This window comes from Adiantum capillus-veneris, chromosome 7 (genome assembly GCF_014529385.1).
Source record: "Adiantum capillus-veneris isolate H3 chromosome 7, ASM1452938v2, whole genome shotgun sequence".
NCBI lineage: Eukaryota > Viridiplantae > Streptophyta > Polypodiopsida > Polypodiales > Pteridaceae > Adiantum > Adiantum capillus-veneris.
Window position 1 is genome coordinate 93,860,724 of NC_140937.1, and position 18,347 is coordinate 93,879,070.

An 18,347-nucleotide genomic window follows, 5' to 3' on the forward strand; every position below is an offset into this window, starting at 1 on the left:
AGCTACCAGTACTACCAAATGCTATCCTAGTAGCTACCTTGCCCCCTGACATCATGGTAGCTACAAATGCTATCATGGTTGCTACCAATGTTATCCTGGTAGCTACCTTGTCACTTGCAGGACTTCCTTGGTAGAATGGCAGCTACCAGCGCAATCCTGGTAGCCACCTTGTCACTTGCAGGACTTCCTTGGCAGAATGGCAGCTCATGGCAGAATGGCAGCTACCAATGCAATCCTGGTAGCCACCTTGTCAATTGCAGGACTTCATTGGCAGAATGGTAGCTACCAGGGTTGACAGTGAGAACTTCCTTGTCACTAGCAGGAGTTCCATAGTAAAACAATAGCTAATGGAAGAATGGTAGCTACCTTGCCACCAACAAGACTTCCATGGGAGAATAGTAGCTCATGGAAGAATGGTAGCCACAGCCATACTGGTAGCTAGCTGTACCAGGATTAGCATGACAACTGCCACTATGAGAGTGGTAGCTACAAGTATTGTACTAGTAGCTACCAGTATTTTATTAGTAGCTAAAATTAGCAGGGTTCCCTTGATAACAGAAACACAAAAAAACAGATAAATTTAAGCTCAATGCTACAAAATGTAGCAGGGTGTATACCATGGTCCATGCTTAAGGGCACTGATGAGGGTTTGGTGTCTGATTGCACTCCTTGGAAATTGGCATTCGTACTGCCGAGGATCACCAAAGACCGCATGGTATGCAAAATCGGTTGCATGCATCCCATCTCCATGCATGTTTCTTTGCTTGCAACAAGATGGCCAAAACAGTACATGTGAAAGGCATGATTGCAGGGCAACAAAAACATGCCAAGTTGTTAAGGCGGTTACGCCGCTAGCGGAAGATAAATAGCGAGAACTCAACCAACAACAGAATTTGTCAGACGAGGACGGAGCTTGACCCGCAGGCGCATGGAAACAACTAGGTGGGTGTCAAATCACCTACTCGACCTTCTAATGACAATCACTACTAAGGAAATCAAATCTAAGTTCTAAAATACGCAAGTGAGTGAAATCCGTACGACGAACGAATGCTATATGAAACAGGATTAGAATCATTGAATCGATCTCAAACTCAAGGGGAAGTCTATACACTAGGTAAGAACAACACCCTAAAGACTTGAACTGCAAAATCAACCTATAACCACTCTGTGCGGTAAACGCGTATGAAGACAGACCAAAAAATACAGGTGATCGAAACTTGACCACGATGGTACTAATGTGTAGCTCTACTCGTTGTGGTTCTATAGATATGTTGCACGCTCCATTCCGACACACAAGTTGGAAGAAAACTCACACCGAAGCTTGTAGGAACTTACCACACATAGAAGCCGATAGCGCGCACTCTTGGTATCTGTGCGTAGCTCTCGCCGTTGCTAACACAATGGCGGTGTCGCTTCTCCAATGGCGGCTCCGTAGCTCACGTAGCAAGTAGATAAGACTCTCACTCTCTCTCTCTCTCTCTCAGACACAGTCACGGCGCTCCAAAAAACTCACTTTGATTAATAATCTCCCCCTTAGGTTACAAAAACTTTGGCTTCTATACCTTAGCCTTGGAGGTGAGAACATCTCTAACTAATTACATCAGCAAGTGAAATTACTTCGGGATTACAAGCTGGAAACTCAATTGAGTCCCGTTACTTAATGAATGGCTCAAATCAAAATTAATGTCGGAAAGACATTTATTACAATCAATGGTTACAAAATGATGAGTGTGAGAAAAAATGTGGGTGTGATCCTCTGCTGGCTCAACACTCCCCCCCTCCGCGTTCATGTCGTCCCTAACATGAATTTTATGCTTGGTCAATAAAGTCCTGTCGTCTTGAGCATCTACAAATGTGATTCATATCGTAGGTTGCCGATGGTCAAGGTTGGGCCGAATATTTTGCTTTCGTGGGTGAAAAAGCTGGTGTAGAAAGCTTCTTCGAATGTTTGCATGTGGAAGCTAGGCAAAAACATAATCCTTTGGATAGGAGGTGTAACACTTTTGGAGAAGGCTGCAATGAAAGATCGTACATCATATGAGTCACTGTGTCGGCCGTCAATAGTAGACTCGAGGTCGTGGCTTTATCTGGCGCGAACACTTCAATGCAAGCTAAGCGAGTCCTGCTGATTTTCTTGAGCATCTGACATGAAAGGTCAGGAGAGCCAGTAAAGAGCTTGATGGTGCCCGTTAGGGTTTTCACCATGTAGGCTTTACCTATTCTCTCTCCTACCTTTGGTCCTGGCATCGTGGGATAATTAAGCCAATTTGGCTTCTTTTCTGCAATCCTGCCATGCTCTTTCCAGTTTCTGACTCTTGGCACCGGGCAAAAGGTTGCATCCTCCCGAATCTCTTTTGGTGCCTCCACCAAGTAGATGAGGTAGGCTGGGTATTTGTTCAGCCAACCTTTCCTCCATCTAGGTTGTGAATCTACTATCTTCTTTGATTGTTCCTCCTTTGTGATGTCGCCTTCGTAAAGAGCGACATACTGCTCCTCCTCTATTATCTTTTTCGTCTTTAGCACTTCAAATTTCATCAAAGGGAAAGGCAGGCTGGGTTGCATCCACTGTTCATGGATCACTTTTGTGTCTAGTCCCTGAAGTCTAATGGAGATTAGGAGTCTCCTCTCCCATTCCATTTCCGCCTTGGCACTCTCCTCTGCTGACTTTTCTATTTGGTCATGGAGCCTTTGTTCTTCTTCTTCAGAGATTCTTGAAGTCGAGGCCACCTCTTGAGCTGGGGCTCGATCTTCAATTGTGGTTGCCTCTCCAGTTTCTGGTAGCTCTATGGTTGCTCCACCTGATTCTTCTTGTGGTGTCTCTGTCTCTCTTCTTTGTTGCTCTTGTAGATCTTGGAGCTGTTTGCGGAGGGCCTCATTCTCTGTCCGTAGTGTTTGATTTTCTAATGTGAGCCTCTCCTCTACGGCCAATGATCCCTCCGCAATGTGCAACCTTTGCACTTGCTCTAATCTTAGCTCTCTTTGTAAGCTTCGGACCTGGTCTTCCAAAACTGGTACGATAGCTCCCTCTTGTTCGGCTCCTGCTCTGCTAGCTCTAGGGGTAGACCTGAGTCTAGTGATTGTTCTTTCTTGGATCTCAACTCTTTCCTTTAGCTCAATGAGCTCATCCTTAGCCGCCTCCAACTCATCCTCTATCCGCTCCCTTGCTTCCTGTGTACTTGTTACTTCTCTTGAAGCCTCGGCTAGCTGGAGTACCAAGCCGTCTCTCTCGTTTTCTGCGTCATAGAGTGATGCTTTATGACTTTCAGATTCAGTCATAGCATTCTCTAAATTTCTCTGCAACTCTGCTTCCCTTTGTTTGGCTGTCTCAATCTCTACTTCCTTTGCCTTGGACCTTTCTTTTATCTTGCTGAGCAGTTCATGCACCATGTGCATGTCTTTTTCATCATCATCTGTCAAATCTAAATCTCTTTCCGCCACCACCTCCACTGGCTTTGGCTCTTCTAGTACTTTCGGTTCGTCCAGTTTCTCTTCACTTTCTTTTTTACTCTTTGTATTTTTCTCCGTCCCTCTCCGTTCATCTTGTTTTTGTAGGGTGATCCCATAAACTGCCTCAAGGGCCTCTTCTTCGGTGTATCCTATCTCTACCAGATCCTCATAATCATTTCTCTTTTGCTGAACTGGATCTATCTTCTTTTCTTTGGTCTCGGCTTCTGGCTTTTCCAAAACATCTGTGTCCACCTCTACTGTGGTCTCTTCCACAATTTTTTCCGTCTTCTTCGGGCTTGGTACATCAGTCATAGAGGGATGTTTGTCCTCAGCTTCCTTGGATTTCCCCTTGTCGGCTTGCCCATCTTTCTCTTGAGGCTTAGTAGACTCATCTACTTTCCTTTTTCCCTTGTCGTCTTTTTTCAGCTCAGCTAATAATTGCTGTACCTCCTCTTCAGTGTATGGCTCGACAGGTTGCTGCTCCAAAATAGCCTCTGACTCCTCATAAGCTTTAATATATTGATCGTATTGATCAATATGTGGCCTGGCCGAGCTAGTTCCGACTTTAGTGGGGTATGGCAGCCACTTTTCTTCAAAGTCACCCTTTAGAGCTCTTTCCGCTCTAAACTGCTCCACTAATCTTTCCATCCTTGCCGCTTTCTGACTTTTGGTTTGCTTGGGAGCAACCTTTTTCTTTACTTTCTTCTTAAGTGGCTCGTCCACATCCTCTTCAGGTTCTGAAACTACTTCTAGTTTCCGGCGTGCTCTTGTGGATGCCCTCTTGGGTACTTCGGGCTGTTCTTCCTCCTCGTCGGCTTCTCTAAGCCACTCATTCTGGGAGGGAGCCTTTGGCCACTGATCTCTAGCTCCAATAGCTTCATAAGCTATTCTTGTCAGAATTTCCGCTCCTCCTATGTATTTTGGCTTCTCGTTGTGCATGGAAATTACTTGCTCGTGGATGTGTTGAGCGTAATTCACCTCTTTTGGCATATTGCTCTTTAATGCCCATGTGATGGTGGTCGCAATGGCATGGGGTGGTGTCGTATACTTTTGCGGTCTTTTACTGCAAACATGAAGAAATTGGTTATACAGTCGGCAAAGGGTTGCCGCTCTTGGGTCCGCCATATCTCTATAGGTTGCATTCTGTTTCTTGGGCCCATAGACCTCTATGGCCTCTCTTCTTTCCCTGACCGAGCTCCCTTTGTTGTGCAGCTTCAATGCGTCTGCAATTAGCTGTGGAGTGATCTGTACTTCTACCTTCTCTCCATCCATGGCTGTCAATGTAGCTTTTCCATCCTTCTGAATGGATGTTGCCAACTTGTACACTCTTCTTGTATCCACACCTGATGGTCTCGAGGTGAAGAAACTGTGCAAGTCTGCCCTTTCCAGGTACCTGCTGATGTCTCCTGACCTGCTATAATCGACCAATTCTTGTGGGATCATCGGTACATCCACTGCTTGCCCTTGAGGATCTTTGAAAGTCCCCTGGTAGATTTTTATTCCCTCTTTCTCCAATACTGCTTCCTCCACCCAAGTTTTGGTTGGCTTGAGGGTTTCTACTGGAATGTCAAAGGGTTCCGCTTCTGCAATAGCATCTTTGATTGTCGGTCTTTTTCTCTTCGTTGCCGATGACTTGGTGGAATCCATGGATCCTGTAACTCCAATTTCAGAAGTTAGCGTCTTTTTAGTACTGAAAGCCGAAGTGAAGCTTTTAACTATCCAAATGACTTGAAAATTGAAACATGAGCTATTCAGGGCCTAAGGATGCAAGGTAGGTGAAAAAATATGCAAAATGGGCTCAAAATCATGCTGGAGACATCATACGCGTATGATGTCTTTTGTGTCCAAATGACTTCATATTGGTTGTGCTTGTAGCTGATATTGTATACATGATTATCATATGCTTGGATTTGAGTTTGGATCCCATTTGGTCAAGTTTTGGCCAATTTAGTCCAGTTCCGGCTCTTGGCAAAATTTTGAAAGGGAATTGGATTTTATGATCCAAATTGGATAAAACTTGGTGGTTCACTTTCAAATGGCATGTAGATCACTTCTGTTTGGTGGTTGAAGCCCTGAGGTGCCAAAATCACATAGTGAGACATCATACGCGTATGATGTCTTTTAGTGTATTTTTGGACCAAATTTCTCTATAAGCTTGGATTTGGCTTTAGATAGGCTTATTCAGTGGATTTATGAAGTTTGGATAGATTTTGGGCTAAAAATGGCTCTGGAGACATCATACGCGTATGATGTCTTTTTCATCAATTTTGCATGGGATTGGTTCTGTGGACTCCCCCTGTACTAGTGAAGGACTGTCTCTACTCAAATCTTGGTTTGGACTTGAGTATGTTGGATTTGGGCCGAAAATAGGCTTTAGGTGAAGGTTTTTCCCTCAATTGGGCTAATGGGGTGATCCTCTTGAACAAATGGTTCCAAATTTCATATGTAGCATGTATTAGATATATATAATGGATGTATGATGACAAATGAGCAGTTTTGGCTCTGTAAGTGCAAATAGACATCATACGCGTATGATGTCTTTTGTGTCAAAATGGTGCTTTTTGGTTCCAGATAGCTTGTAGATGTGTTTAACAACAATCCTACAAAGTTTCAATGAGTTTGGAGTTATTTTGACAAAATTAGGACCAAAAATCAAATTTATGGCCTACTTTGCGTCTTTTTGGTTTTCCTTGGGTTTTCTAACTCCAATTCTCATGATACTTGGTTCATAGGATGTGATTAACATGTGGAATGAGGCTATGCACTCAAATGTTGAAATGGATGTGAAATTCATGCTGTGAGACATCATATGCGTATGATGTCTTTTCTTGAAATGTTGGTCCTTTTGTGCAAAGAATGCTTTGTGCTAGTGCCCTAAGCCCTGCTAACTAGTTTTCAACTTAAGAAGTCATCAGTTTAGCTAAAAAGCCCCCTTATAGGAATTTTAGTCTCCGAAGTCGTCTTTTTGCCTTGGAGTTGAATCTCTCCAACTTTTCTTCTCAAGAGTTGCATTTCTAGCTCATTGGATATGTTGTGAAGCCATCTATTTGGTTGAACTTGACTTTGGCTCCCCGTTCTCCATCTTTCTCCATTTGGTTGCCCGAAAGCGTCTTTTTCACCATTGGTAAGTGAATCAGCTTTCTTTTGGGTTTTGCTTGCAAACATAAGTCATCAATAGTTACTTGAAGCTGCTTGTGAAGTTTCATTTCATTCGGTCGTCAATTTCAGCCGTTATGCCAAAATGACGCTTTGTGTGTCTGTCGTCGAATCGGTTGTTTTGACCCACTTTTGGTGGTCCAAACCTGGAGATACTCCATGGTTGCATTGCCCTCGATGTTGTTAAGCTTCCTGAGAAGTTTTGTGTCGTTTCGACAACTTTTTCCTATTTGCCTCTTGCAGGCTCTATTGACCGAGGGTTTTTCCACTCGTTCTTTCTCGAGCTTTGAGTGTTAGAAACCCATCTTCTATACTAGGGTAACCCACCTATAAGTTCTTGCAAGGTTTGGTTAGGCGGTTGTGCCACTACCTAGCATTCTACCGCATTCCCCGTCTGCTCTTGTTTCTTGGTTTTGCTCAGTTTTCGCGACAAAAGTTAATGATAAGCATCAAAAGCTTATGGCAACGAGTCTACCTCTCATGTATGGTGTCCTCTGAGCTCTCGTAGCAGTCGTAGAAGGCTGTAGAAGGTGGGATGCTCCTGTGTGCTCTTTGCTCTCTCCAAGTGGGTAATAGTGCAAATGAGCTTGTAAGTGAAGTAAAAAATACTTAACTTTGGACTTCCTGGATCACTTGTTACCAAATTTGACATGTGCTCCTATCTCATCGTGAAATGCACTTTAGGATTTGAAATTTCTCAATTTGGACTCCGTTTGACCTTTTTCTGAGAAATCTGTCCACTTTGCCAAAATTCTGTCATTTCGGGCTTTCCGCAACTTTTCCCGAATTGTACTCAAATTTTACCATGGGTTGCCCTTGTCATTAGAATCATCACCATCTATTCTTTTCTTTTTTTTGATCTCGTTTCACCTGCTTTTTTATTTTTCTTTTACTTTTATCAAGATAATCATAAAAAATAAAGAAAAATAGCAAATTGAAGCCAAAAAATTCCAAACATACACAATAAATAGCTGGTAACCCTGTGTATATGAATATACACTTATTTGTGATTTCTGGACTTAGATTACCACTTTTTTCCACTTTTTAGCTCCAAAAACACTTTTATTTAGTGATATTTACACGTCTAGAGACCCAAATTCATCATTTGATCTCTTCTTGTTGCAAAACAAGGTATATAAGGGCATAATTATTATCAATATCCGCAATCAAACATAAAAATTGCGAAATCATGTAAGACACTGCCCTTGTAATATAATTTTTGTTTTTCTTTGTTTTTGTCGATTGTAGCTGCTTTGTAGCTCCTGTATACCTATATACCTCCCCCCCTCCTAGTCTGAGTCCTCCTGGACGACTATGAAGTGTCTGTGGGTGAAGCATTGTAGTTGTTTTGGTCATAAGTTCCCAATGCAATTGTAGAGCGATGATACAACAGTCTTTCCAATAAAGCTGCTCTTTGTTTGATTGAAGGATTGGTGGTTGGGTTTTGGGTTGGTTTTGGCACTTTGGTAGTAGAATCAGTAGATGGATTCTTCTTTACCTTGTTGTTCTTTTTCACAATCCAAATCTGCTTCCGCTTCGCTTGTGCTTGCCACAAACTCTTTGCGACCCAAACCTGCTTTGTTCTTTGTGTTGATTTCCTCGCCTTGAAATACCTAGGAGTTTCCGTGGATTGTACTGAAGGGAGTTCCTGTTTACAAATCCTTGGGATCCAAATTTTCTTGCTATAGCTTTGTGCCGTCATGAACTTCTTTGGAATCCAGATCTGTTTCACTGTACTTGATTGTCTGGAATCACTCTGTTGTCTGGTATTGAAGACTCTGTTTTCCACCTTTGTGTTCTCTGGCACAACCTTTTTTGGTCTCCATACCAACTTTGACTCCGTTTTTTCCAAGGTTGAGCTGTTATATTATTGCTTGTCTTCCTTATCCAATGTTGAGAGTTCCTCGTCGAAGAGCAATCCAGTTGTATAGAAACTTTTGGTTGCCATTGCTTCTTCTTTTTCTCTGGTTGTTTTTTACCTTTGTTCTTGGATTCTTCCTTTGGAGTTGGCTCTGCTCCTTTGGTGAACTTAACTGATTGACTTTCACCTTCGTATTTGATAAGCACTGATTTAGAACTCCAGTCAATCATTGCATTGTATTGCTTCTGCCATGGTTGTCCTAGCAATAATGGATGTTGTGTAGCTTGGTCTTCAACCACGTAAAACATATGAGGATACACATACTGGTTAATCTGTATATGTAAAACTGTGCATCCGACAGTTTTGATTGAATTCTCAGAGTAACTCTTTAACTCTTGCTTGGCAGTTTGTAATTTAGTGTCATTTGTCAATTGTCTATACAAACTGAGTGAAAGTAGGTTAGTTTGAGCTCCTGAATCCAATAGTGCTCTGGCTTTGATTTGGTTGGTTCCTACTTTGCATTCAATGATGGGTTCTTCTTTGTCATTATCCATTTCTGTTATACTGACTGCGTTTATTCGTATTGCTCCTTCATTGCGCTGTTTCTGACGTAGTAGTCTTCTTTTCTCCATTCTTTCCTTCGCCTCGGCTTGCGCTTCCTCCACAATCTTTTTCTTTTTCTGGACACGCAGCTTTTCTTGATGTATTTTGAGAAGCATGTCTTGGGTTAGCGGCAAAAGATACTTTTTCACTCTGCATCCACTAATCCAATTGGGCATTTCTTCTCCGTCTAATGTAGCAAGCTTGACGGCTCCACTTGGTGATAGATCTTTAATCACCAGAGGTCCCATCCCTCGCTTTTTAAGCTTCTTAGCATGCTGTTTCAGAGTGTAAACTAGGACATAGTCCCCAACCTTAAACTCTTTAGTCCGCACATGCTTATCAAAAAATTCCTTTTGTCGCCTTTTTTGAGCGTAGATAGAAGCTACTGCTTTTAGGCGAAGCTCGTCTAGCTTTTCCAGGTCATCTATTCTATCAAAAAGCTCGTGCCCTGTCCACTCTAGATCCTTAGCCACCCTTAAGGTTGAAATCAAGAATTCTATTGGTAAGATAGCATTTAGCCCAAAAACCATGTTATATGGGGTCGTTCCTATTGATGTTTTATATGCTACCCTATATGCCCATAATGTTGAATGCAACTTCTGGTCCCAGTCAGTTCTCGACTCAGATACAATCTTCGTAAGGACCGTGCATATGGTTTTGTTTGTTGCTTCAGCTTGTCCGTTTGCTTGTGGATGATACGGGGCTGATTTCCTATGGATTACCATGAATTCATCTAGAAGGATCTCTATCACTTCATTTATAAAATGTGTGCCTCGATCACTCACAATTTCTATTGGCAATCCATATCGTACAAAGACGTATTCATATAGAAATTGTGCCGTGGTCCTGGCATCTGCTTTTTGAGTTGCCTTTGCTTCGACCCACTTTGTTAGATAGTCTGTAGCCACAACGATGTATTGTGCATGAGTCTTATATGCAGGAGGTGAAATGGGTCCGACATAATCAATCTCCCATTTTGCAAAAGCTCTTGCCCCCATCATTGGTCTAAGTGGCATATCATCTCTTTTAAGTGGTACTTTGGTCCGCTGACAGTCATCACACCGTTTAACGTATTCCTCAGCGTCCATATGTAATGTTGGCCACCATATTCCTGCGGCTAAGACAAGTTTTGCTGTCTTATCACCTGAGAAATGGTCTCCACCTACTCCTCCATGAGCTTGCTCCAGGATTATCACATACTCAGACTCTGATGTGAAAATCCTAAGCTGGTTGTATTTACCTCTCTTATAGAGTTGATCTCCTATTAAAGCGTAATCTCTAGCTTCTGTCTCTACAGATTTCTGACGAGATTTTGACGTTCCTTCTGGGAAAGTTCTATTTGTGAGATATTCAACAATATACTGACTCCATTCCGGAGCGATCATTATCTGATATAATGTCAAATACTCTGCTGGCGGTTTTGATGAACATACAATACATACAGTGACATATTCATGTACGCTTTCTTTCATTCCTGGCCAATAGACTCCCAATTGTAACAAATTCCTATATGTGTTCCTTCTTGAACAATGAAATGCACATTCCTGAACATGTGCTTTGCATAGATATATATTATATTCCTCAGGATTGATGCATAGTCGTAAAACATGATCATTTCCCAATTGATACAACCTTCCTGCAACCAATTGAAGATTCTTGGATTGCTGAATAGCAATATGTTTCTGGTTGTATTCTCTTCTATCAAACTCTCCTCCATAGGTTAATAGGCTAACGACATTTCCTTTCTTTACTACTATCGTGAAGTCGAATTCCAGTAAGATAATGAACCATCTCACTATTCTCCCGGTATTGCATGGTTTATTCACTAGGTAGAGCAAGGCTTGGTGATCCGTAAAAAACACAAACTTGTTGGCTAGAAGATAATGCCGAAATTTCTTCACAGCATATATCATTCCTAATCCCTCTCGCTCTGTTGTGGTGTAATTCTTCTCTGCATTGTTGAGCTGTCGACTGGCGTAACAGATAGGAAAATCCATGTTTCCTTCTTCTGGTTGAGCCAGAATGCATCCTATTGCATATGCCGAAGCATCTATATGCACATGGAATATCTTCTCCCAATCTGGTGATTTCAAGACTGGAGCAGTAATGAGTGCCTCTTTCAATTTCTTGAATGATTCCTCACACTCCTCTGTCCATTCAAAGTTCACTATTAGCCTGTAAAGTGGTTGGCCTATTATAGCGTACATGTAAATGAATCGTCTATAATATCCGCAATGTCCCATAAAGCTCTGTACTTGTTTCGCATTGGTTGGTCTAGGCATATCCACTATAACTTTTATCTTCTCTAAATCCGTGGATATTCCGTTTTGTGAGACAATATGTCCCAGAATTCTGCCCTGTCGGACCATAAACACACATTTCTCAAGATTGAGACAAATGCGATATGTCCTACATTTCTCAAATACTTTTCTTAGGTGTTGTAGATGCTTATCTCTCAGAAGAGAATGTACACATAAGTCATCCATGTATATTTCTAGAACAACCTTAAGTATTCTTTGAAAGCATGCGTCATCAGCCTCTGGAAGGTTGTGGGAGCATTGGTTAGACCAAAAGGCATAACCCGATAAGCATAAATTCCCCACTCCGTTGCAAAAGCTGTTTTATGTTGATCTGCCGGTGCTATGGCTAGCTGGTTATATCCTGAAAAACCATCAAGAAAGGAGTATGTTGTTTTCTTTGATACACGCTCTAGAACATGATCAGTTATCGGTAGGGGATAATTGTCCCTGATTGTTGCAGCATTCACTTTCTTTAAGTTGACACACACTCGGAGTTTTCCGTTCTTCTTGGGTACCACCACAATTGGAGATACCCAATCGGTGTGTTCAATCTCGTATATGAATTCAGCTTCCATTAGCTTATCTATCTCTTCTTTGATTCGCTTAGCAAACGTATCATTATATGTGTATGGTCTCTGTCTGCTAGGCTTTGCATCTTGTTTTAGTGGGATTGTGTGTTGGCATATCGATGGGTCAACTCCCTTTAAGTCCTTATAAGACCATGCAAACACATCCCTGTACTCTCGGAGAAGACTCAAAAGTCTCTCTTCCTCGCCTGGAGACAAATCTGTGGCTATGTACACCGGTCTAGGTGTCTCACCTGGATCTGCTAAATCAACTTTTTTGCATCCTCCGGTCCGTCATAAGATTCGTTCGCCTTTCTCTCTCGAATAGGTTGGGTTAATACCACCTTCCTATACTCTATTGTGAATTTCCTGTAGTGAGAGGGAACATCCATGTTTTCCTTGATTTTGGCGTTTTCGTCCTCTCCACTCTCAATTTCTGTCGTCCAAACTTCTTTCAAAGTTTTCTTGAGCTCTCTGTACTTGTTTCTACATTCTAACTTGGACTCCGTGTGTTCTCTGTTGCACTTGTTCTTTTCTGATTTTTCTGTTTCAGTTTTCGTTTCATTACTTTGAACTTGATTTCTTGAGCTTCTTTTGTCTTTTCGTAAGCTCTTTTGATCATTGCCTCTCATTCTTCCAGAAATCTTGTCCTTAACACAATCTTCCGCCTTTACTAGCATTAGGAATTGATTTTTTCCTCTTATTCTAGGCATCGGATTGGTTCTAACCCCCTTTGTTTTTCTCTTTGCTCTATAGCGTTTCTGGCGTTGTTTAGTTTGGTTCAGAAAATCATAAAATCTGACATCCGTTATAGTTTCTTTGTTTCCGCTTGAATTGTCCGTTGACTCGTTGTCTGCTTCATTTCCCCACTCTGGATGATCGGGCATGTCGTGAAACACCTCTTCTTCATCTTCCTTTTCCAGTGTATTGTTCTTTTCAGTTTCTTTTTCGAGTACAGTTCTCAACATGAAGTACGGAACCACGTCGTACCCGTCTTTGTCGCAAAATTTTGTTGTGGGACCATCCGGAATTGCACAAACATCTAGGGTTGCTAGAATGTGTGTCCATTCTAATGGTTCAAGCGTGTCCTCTGGAAAGGGTTCTCCTATATAAGTTTCGTCTTCGATAGCCCTTTCTAAAACATATTCTTCTCGCCTCAGACTTCCACATTTCGAGGCCCCACACATCCATAACTCCTTGGGCTTACCTAACCAAGCTGGAAATTCGGATCCCGCCAAAGTAGCTGAATCAAACTCCTCTATCGATGTTCGGTTCACATCTTTGTAGCTATGGTCTTTCAGGTTCACACGTGTAGTGGTTTCCATATTTCTCAGGTATATGTGATCGTAGCCCCAATCCAGGACCATTTTCAACTGTCTCATGAATGGTCTTCCCAGTATGATATCATAGTTATTCTCCTTGCCAAAATCGACAATAGCAAAAGTATGTTCGTATTCAATGCCGCAAGAAGTCACTACGACTTTCTCTAATAACCCCATAGGTTTCTCCATGTGTCCATCAGCTAATTGGAGTTTCAACCTAGTCTTCCTTATTGCTGGTTTTCCCCATTTTTTCCAGATTTCTTTTGTAGCAATGGCTACCCCAGCTCTGCTGTCTAGTATTACCATCGTGTTCACTCCTTGGAATTCAACTGGTAAGGTTGTATTCCCCTCTTCACCTTCGCAATACTCTCCGACCTTGTTTAAGGGTACAGGCTTAGCGTTCTTTTGTGGTTTGCTCAGCTCTTGTATACCCTCTTGCAGCCTCGATGTTGGGTCTTTTATCCCAAATTTCTCCAAGCATTTTCCTACAGTGGTCCACATATGTGGTCTTAGCCTCAAAAGCTCAGCTAGAGTGATAGTGCATGTCACTGGTGTTGACAAGAGCTCTATCAATCCTTGCAAGTCCATGACTTTTTCTGATGAAATTCTTCATGAGGGAAGTGCTCTAATCTCGGATTTTTATTCATACTCTCCTAAGTATGAAGGTAAGGTATTCAGTGAATGAGGTTTGCTCTCCATTGTTCTAACAGAGCCCCCATCTCCCCAGTAAGATTGCAGATCCAAGTCCACTTGAGATCCTGCCTCAAATTCCACTATGGGAGGATTCCTGATGTCCTTTTTCCAATTTGTCTGATTAGCTTGGCAACTTAGCTCGTTTGCAAAGTTTGCCTCTTTCACTTGTTTCCAAAATTCATTGTAATCCTCATCTCTTCCGTAAGACCTTTGTATGACTGGATGAAAACTCTCTATCTCCTGATCGGTTGTGTTCAATACTATGCGGTCATCCTTGTGTGTATTTTCAAGCTTTTGTGCACTGGGAGTCTTTTCAGCTACCCGTGAAATGATAGTCTCTTGCTGAATTGGGTTTTCCGTTCCACAATTCATTGTTTCTCTTGGTGGTTCTAATAAGGCTTGTGCAGTCTCGATCATTCTTTGGCACATTTCAAGTCTCTGCTTTTCCAATTCCGCGTTTGGGTATGTCATCCACCTCTGTTCTTGTGTTTGGTTGTTCTTTAACCTAGCTTCGTAAGCTCTCATCAGTGCGTCCAATGGTTCGTGTACTTTGTCGACTAGCACTGATCCCCCTGAGCTTAAGCTTGTTGTCTCTTTGATACTCTTTTGTTTCGTTCTTTCCGAGCTCATCTCTCATTTCCCGTTTTGACTCTCAAGTTTTTCTAATCTATCTTTAGTTTGCTTTAGTTCCTCAGCTAGAATAGCTTCTTCACGTTCTTTTCTCAACTTCATGCGTGCTTTTCTAGCTTTCCATGTGTTTCTCTGACTCCGCGGTCCTTGACTAACCACTTCAGTCGCTAACTTTCCATTCTCAGGTTCTCTAGTGGTTTTCTTAGCTTGAGCTCTAGTAACAACTTGCGTTGGTATCAGAGTTTCATTTTCAGACCCACTGCTGGTAGGAATAGTTTCTAGCATATTCAATGTCGTCTTTTGCACTTTGTTTGGATTCTTTGAACAATCCTCAATGAAGTGAGTAACCCCACACTCAGTGCAATAAGCATTAATTCTAATGATTTCCGTATGTGGACAAACATTCATCAGATGGTCACCTCCACACTTGTAACAGGGTCCTAGTGCTGGTCTTGGTCCCACTTGATTCGTCCTTTGTGGATAGGATGGTCTTTGTCCTGTTAACCCTCCATGAGCTATGAACATCAATGTTCTTGCGTCCAAATTGTATCTCTCTTCATCAGAAGCACTTGTAACTGTTGGTGTTCCAACATTCCCAATCATGCCCCATGGTTCTGGTTGTTTGGGTTCTTCTGGTGGGTAATACACAGTTGGAGACATGTGTGCACCAGATTCTTCATAATAGGCTTGAACAGGCACTTAGGCTTGTTCTTCTTGATTCTCTAAGGTCGGTGCATATCTAATGCCCACTGGTCTTGCTCCTGGTAAAGGTGGTTGTTGTCCCAATACTGGTTGCAGTCTTTCTATCCCCATAGGTCCTGGTACATTTCCTGTTGGGTATCGAGGTACTGGATGTACCTGAGGTGGTGCTAATTGAGCAGGAGGTGCATACTGACGCTCCCTTACATACCCTTTGTTGTAATAACACTCCTCTGTTGGATGGTTTGTCCATTTTTGTTCAATAGCACACCATTTCAGTGGTTTTGGCAATGGTTTTTGGTATGGTGCCATCCTTTTTAGAGCATCTTCTATCATTTGCTCTACATTTGGCATGGTTGTTGTTTGAACATTCTTTTTAGTGGTAGTCGCGCTCGCTACGGAGGAAGAGCTACTGGATGCAAAATCTGTATCCGCTGACACCTCTCCATAAACCGTACAGTTATCCACTAAGTACAATGCTTCTCTCGTTACTTGCTCGAAACTTGTACAAGCTTTCAAGTGCAAGTCCTTCTTGAGAGTGTCGTTTCTCAATCCTTCAATAAAGAGAACAGATAGTCTGTCATCTTGTGGTCGTTCATGTACTGGACATATCTCAATGTATTGTTTGAAGCGAAGTGAAGCTTCCTTCACTTTTTCGTGTTCTCTCTGTTTAAAAGCATATATTTGTGAGACCGTATTGTGCTTAATCGCTCGTTTTGAGAATTCCTCAGCAAACTCTCTTAGCAAATGGTCAATGTCATGGAATCCCCCTCTGTTCAGTGGTTGAAACCATGTCAATGCCGTACCTTCTAGAGTAAGACCAAATCCCTCGTATTGTGTATGGAAATCTGTTATCTGCTCAGCTCTTAAGACTTGCTTAAAGAGTGACACATGTGCATACGAATCTCCTGAACCACCATACTTCTTTGGCATACACTTGGCTACTTGAGATGGTCTCATACGTCTATGGTCTGCTACCAATCTCATTGCTCCTGTGTCTCGGCTAAAGCTTTCTCTAGCATCATGGACTTCATGGGTTACCCTTGTCGGTTCCCCTGCCCTGAGTCTACTACTAGGAGGTAAATGTGATGGTTCCGCTTCGAACCTTGGACCTGGAGTGGTATATGTGGGGATTGGAACTGCACTACCTCGATTCGTATCCATTGACTCTCTGGAATGTAATGATCCCATTGGTCCGGGCTTCGAGTACTGAGGTTGACTGAAAGAGTCAGCAGCCTGAGTTCTTTGTCCTCCTGTTGTCATTGGGTTTTGCACTCCATTTGTTAGTGCTGGTCTTTGTGAGCTAGAAGTAACATAATACTGATGTAGTGGTCCCCCAAAGTATGTATATCCTTCTAATTCTTTCTTGCCCATTGTTGAGTATTGCCTCCCATACTTGTCGTAAGCGGCAATTTTCACTTTCGATCCCTCTGTGTAGGTAAAGACATAAAGTCTTTTTTGGTCTATCAACTCTCCAGTGTAGGGTTCTTCACATCTATAATAGAGATCTTGCTCCCCATTATTATATTTGTATAGCCCCATATAGATGTTATCAGTGTTGATCCTTGTAGTTTCATTCTCTCTTCTTAACCTCGCATCAGGGAAGTTCATTATTGGTGCTTTCTCCTCAAGTTCTTCATCTACTTTGGCTTTGGTGCCCATCAATCCCCACTTGTCCACAATGTTAGGGTTTAGGACTACCAAGTACATGGTACCCTCGTCATCTAGATATCTATCTCCGCTATAGCTCACAAGCACTAAGTCCTTGAACTCACTAGGTCTATCTTCTATCTTTACACAATAGCGGTCCATTCCATCTTTGTAGATCTTGGCACCTTGCTCATTGTCGTACTGGTATTTTATGAACAATAGCTTCATTGTGGCGGAAGGGTTTGATGATTCTGCTGCCATATTTTCTCTGTTGTTCAGGTTGAAGTGTTCCAAGTGTTCGGTGAAAATCTCGTAAGATCTCTCCGAAGAAGTATCAGAAACACTTCCTTCAAAGATCGGCTCTAATGGTTGCACCCAACTTTGGTTTACACTTCCCTCGGTTAATATGACACTTGCTTGTTCCCCTTGTTTTGGTTGGTTATTCTGGAGATTCCTGCCTGATCTCAAATTCATCAATTCCCCTAAAGGACTTTAACTTTTCCGTCTCGGCAATTTGTCTTCCCAAGTTTTTGTGGTCAGAATTGATCCAAACTGATTGATACTTGGTCAATTGTTTAATCTTGTCAGTTGGACAACTTCTGTTTCATCAAGTGAGAATTTTGTTGCAGTTATGCTGAAAAAGACATTATACGCGTATGATGTCTTTTTTCACAGATTTGGACTATTTTGGTTATGCTCACTCTCAGTAGCCCCCTTATGCTCTGTCCACTCACAAAATTCAGTTTGAACTCTGTTTGAGCAAGTTATGGCTAATTTAGGCTTTTCTTGGCAATTTTCCGCTTTTGACTTGTTTTGGGTCAATTGTGATCCAAATGGGATGAAACTTGAAATATAACCTCTAGATAGCTATTACAATGGATCTGTGTTGGCAAAGTATCAAAATATGTCCAAAATTAGGTCAAAGACATCATACGCGTATGATGTCTTTTTCATCAATTTGGGTCAAGACTTGATATTTATGCTTTCTATAGTGTTTGTAACAATCTTGTCAGGTCAGATATAAAAAATAAGCAGTGGATATGCTAAAAGACATTATACGCGTATGATGTTTTTTGTCCCAGATTTTGACTATTCTTGGTTTTAAGCCTTCTCCAATGTTTATAATTGAGTTTCAAGTGTTTTTGTCAGGTTTGAATGTAAAAACAAGATCTGAATCCAAAATTTCCTATTCTTTGCGTTTCTTGGACTCCGGCTTGTCTTTTTGGGTTTCTTTGAGTGTTAATTCTCTTGTTTTAAGTTGAAATTAGGGTATAACCCCCCTTTTGAACACGGTAAAGTCAAAATTTCTATTTGGTCATTTAAACATCATACGCGTATGATGTCTAAAGTTGCAGATTTCCAGTTTTTTGGCACAGAATCCTTCCTAAAGCTTTCTCAAGTGCTCAACAACTCCCAGATA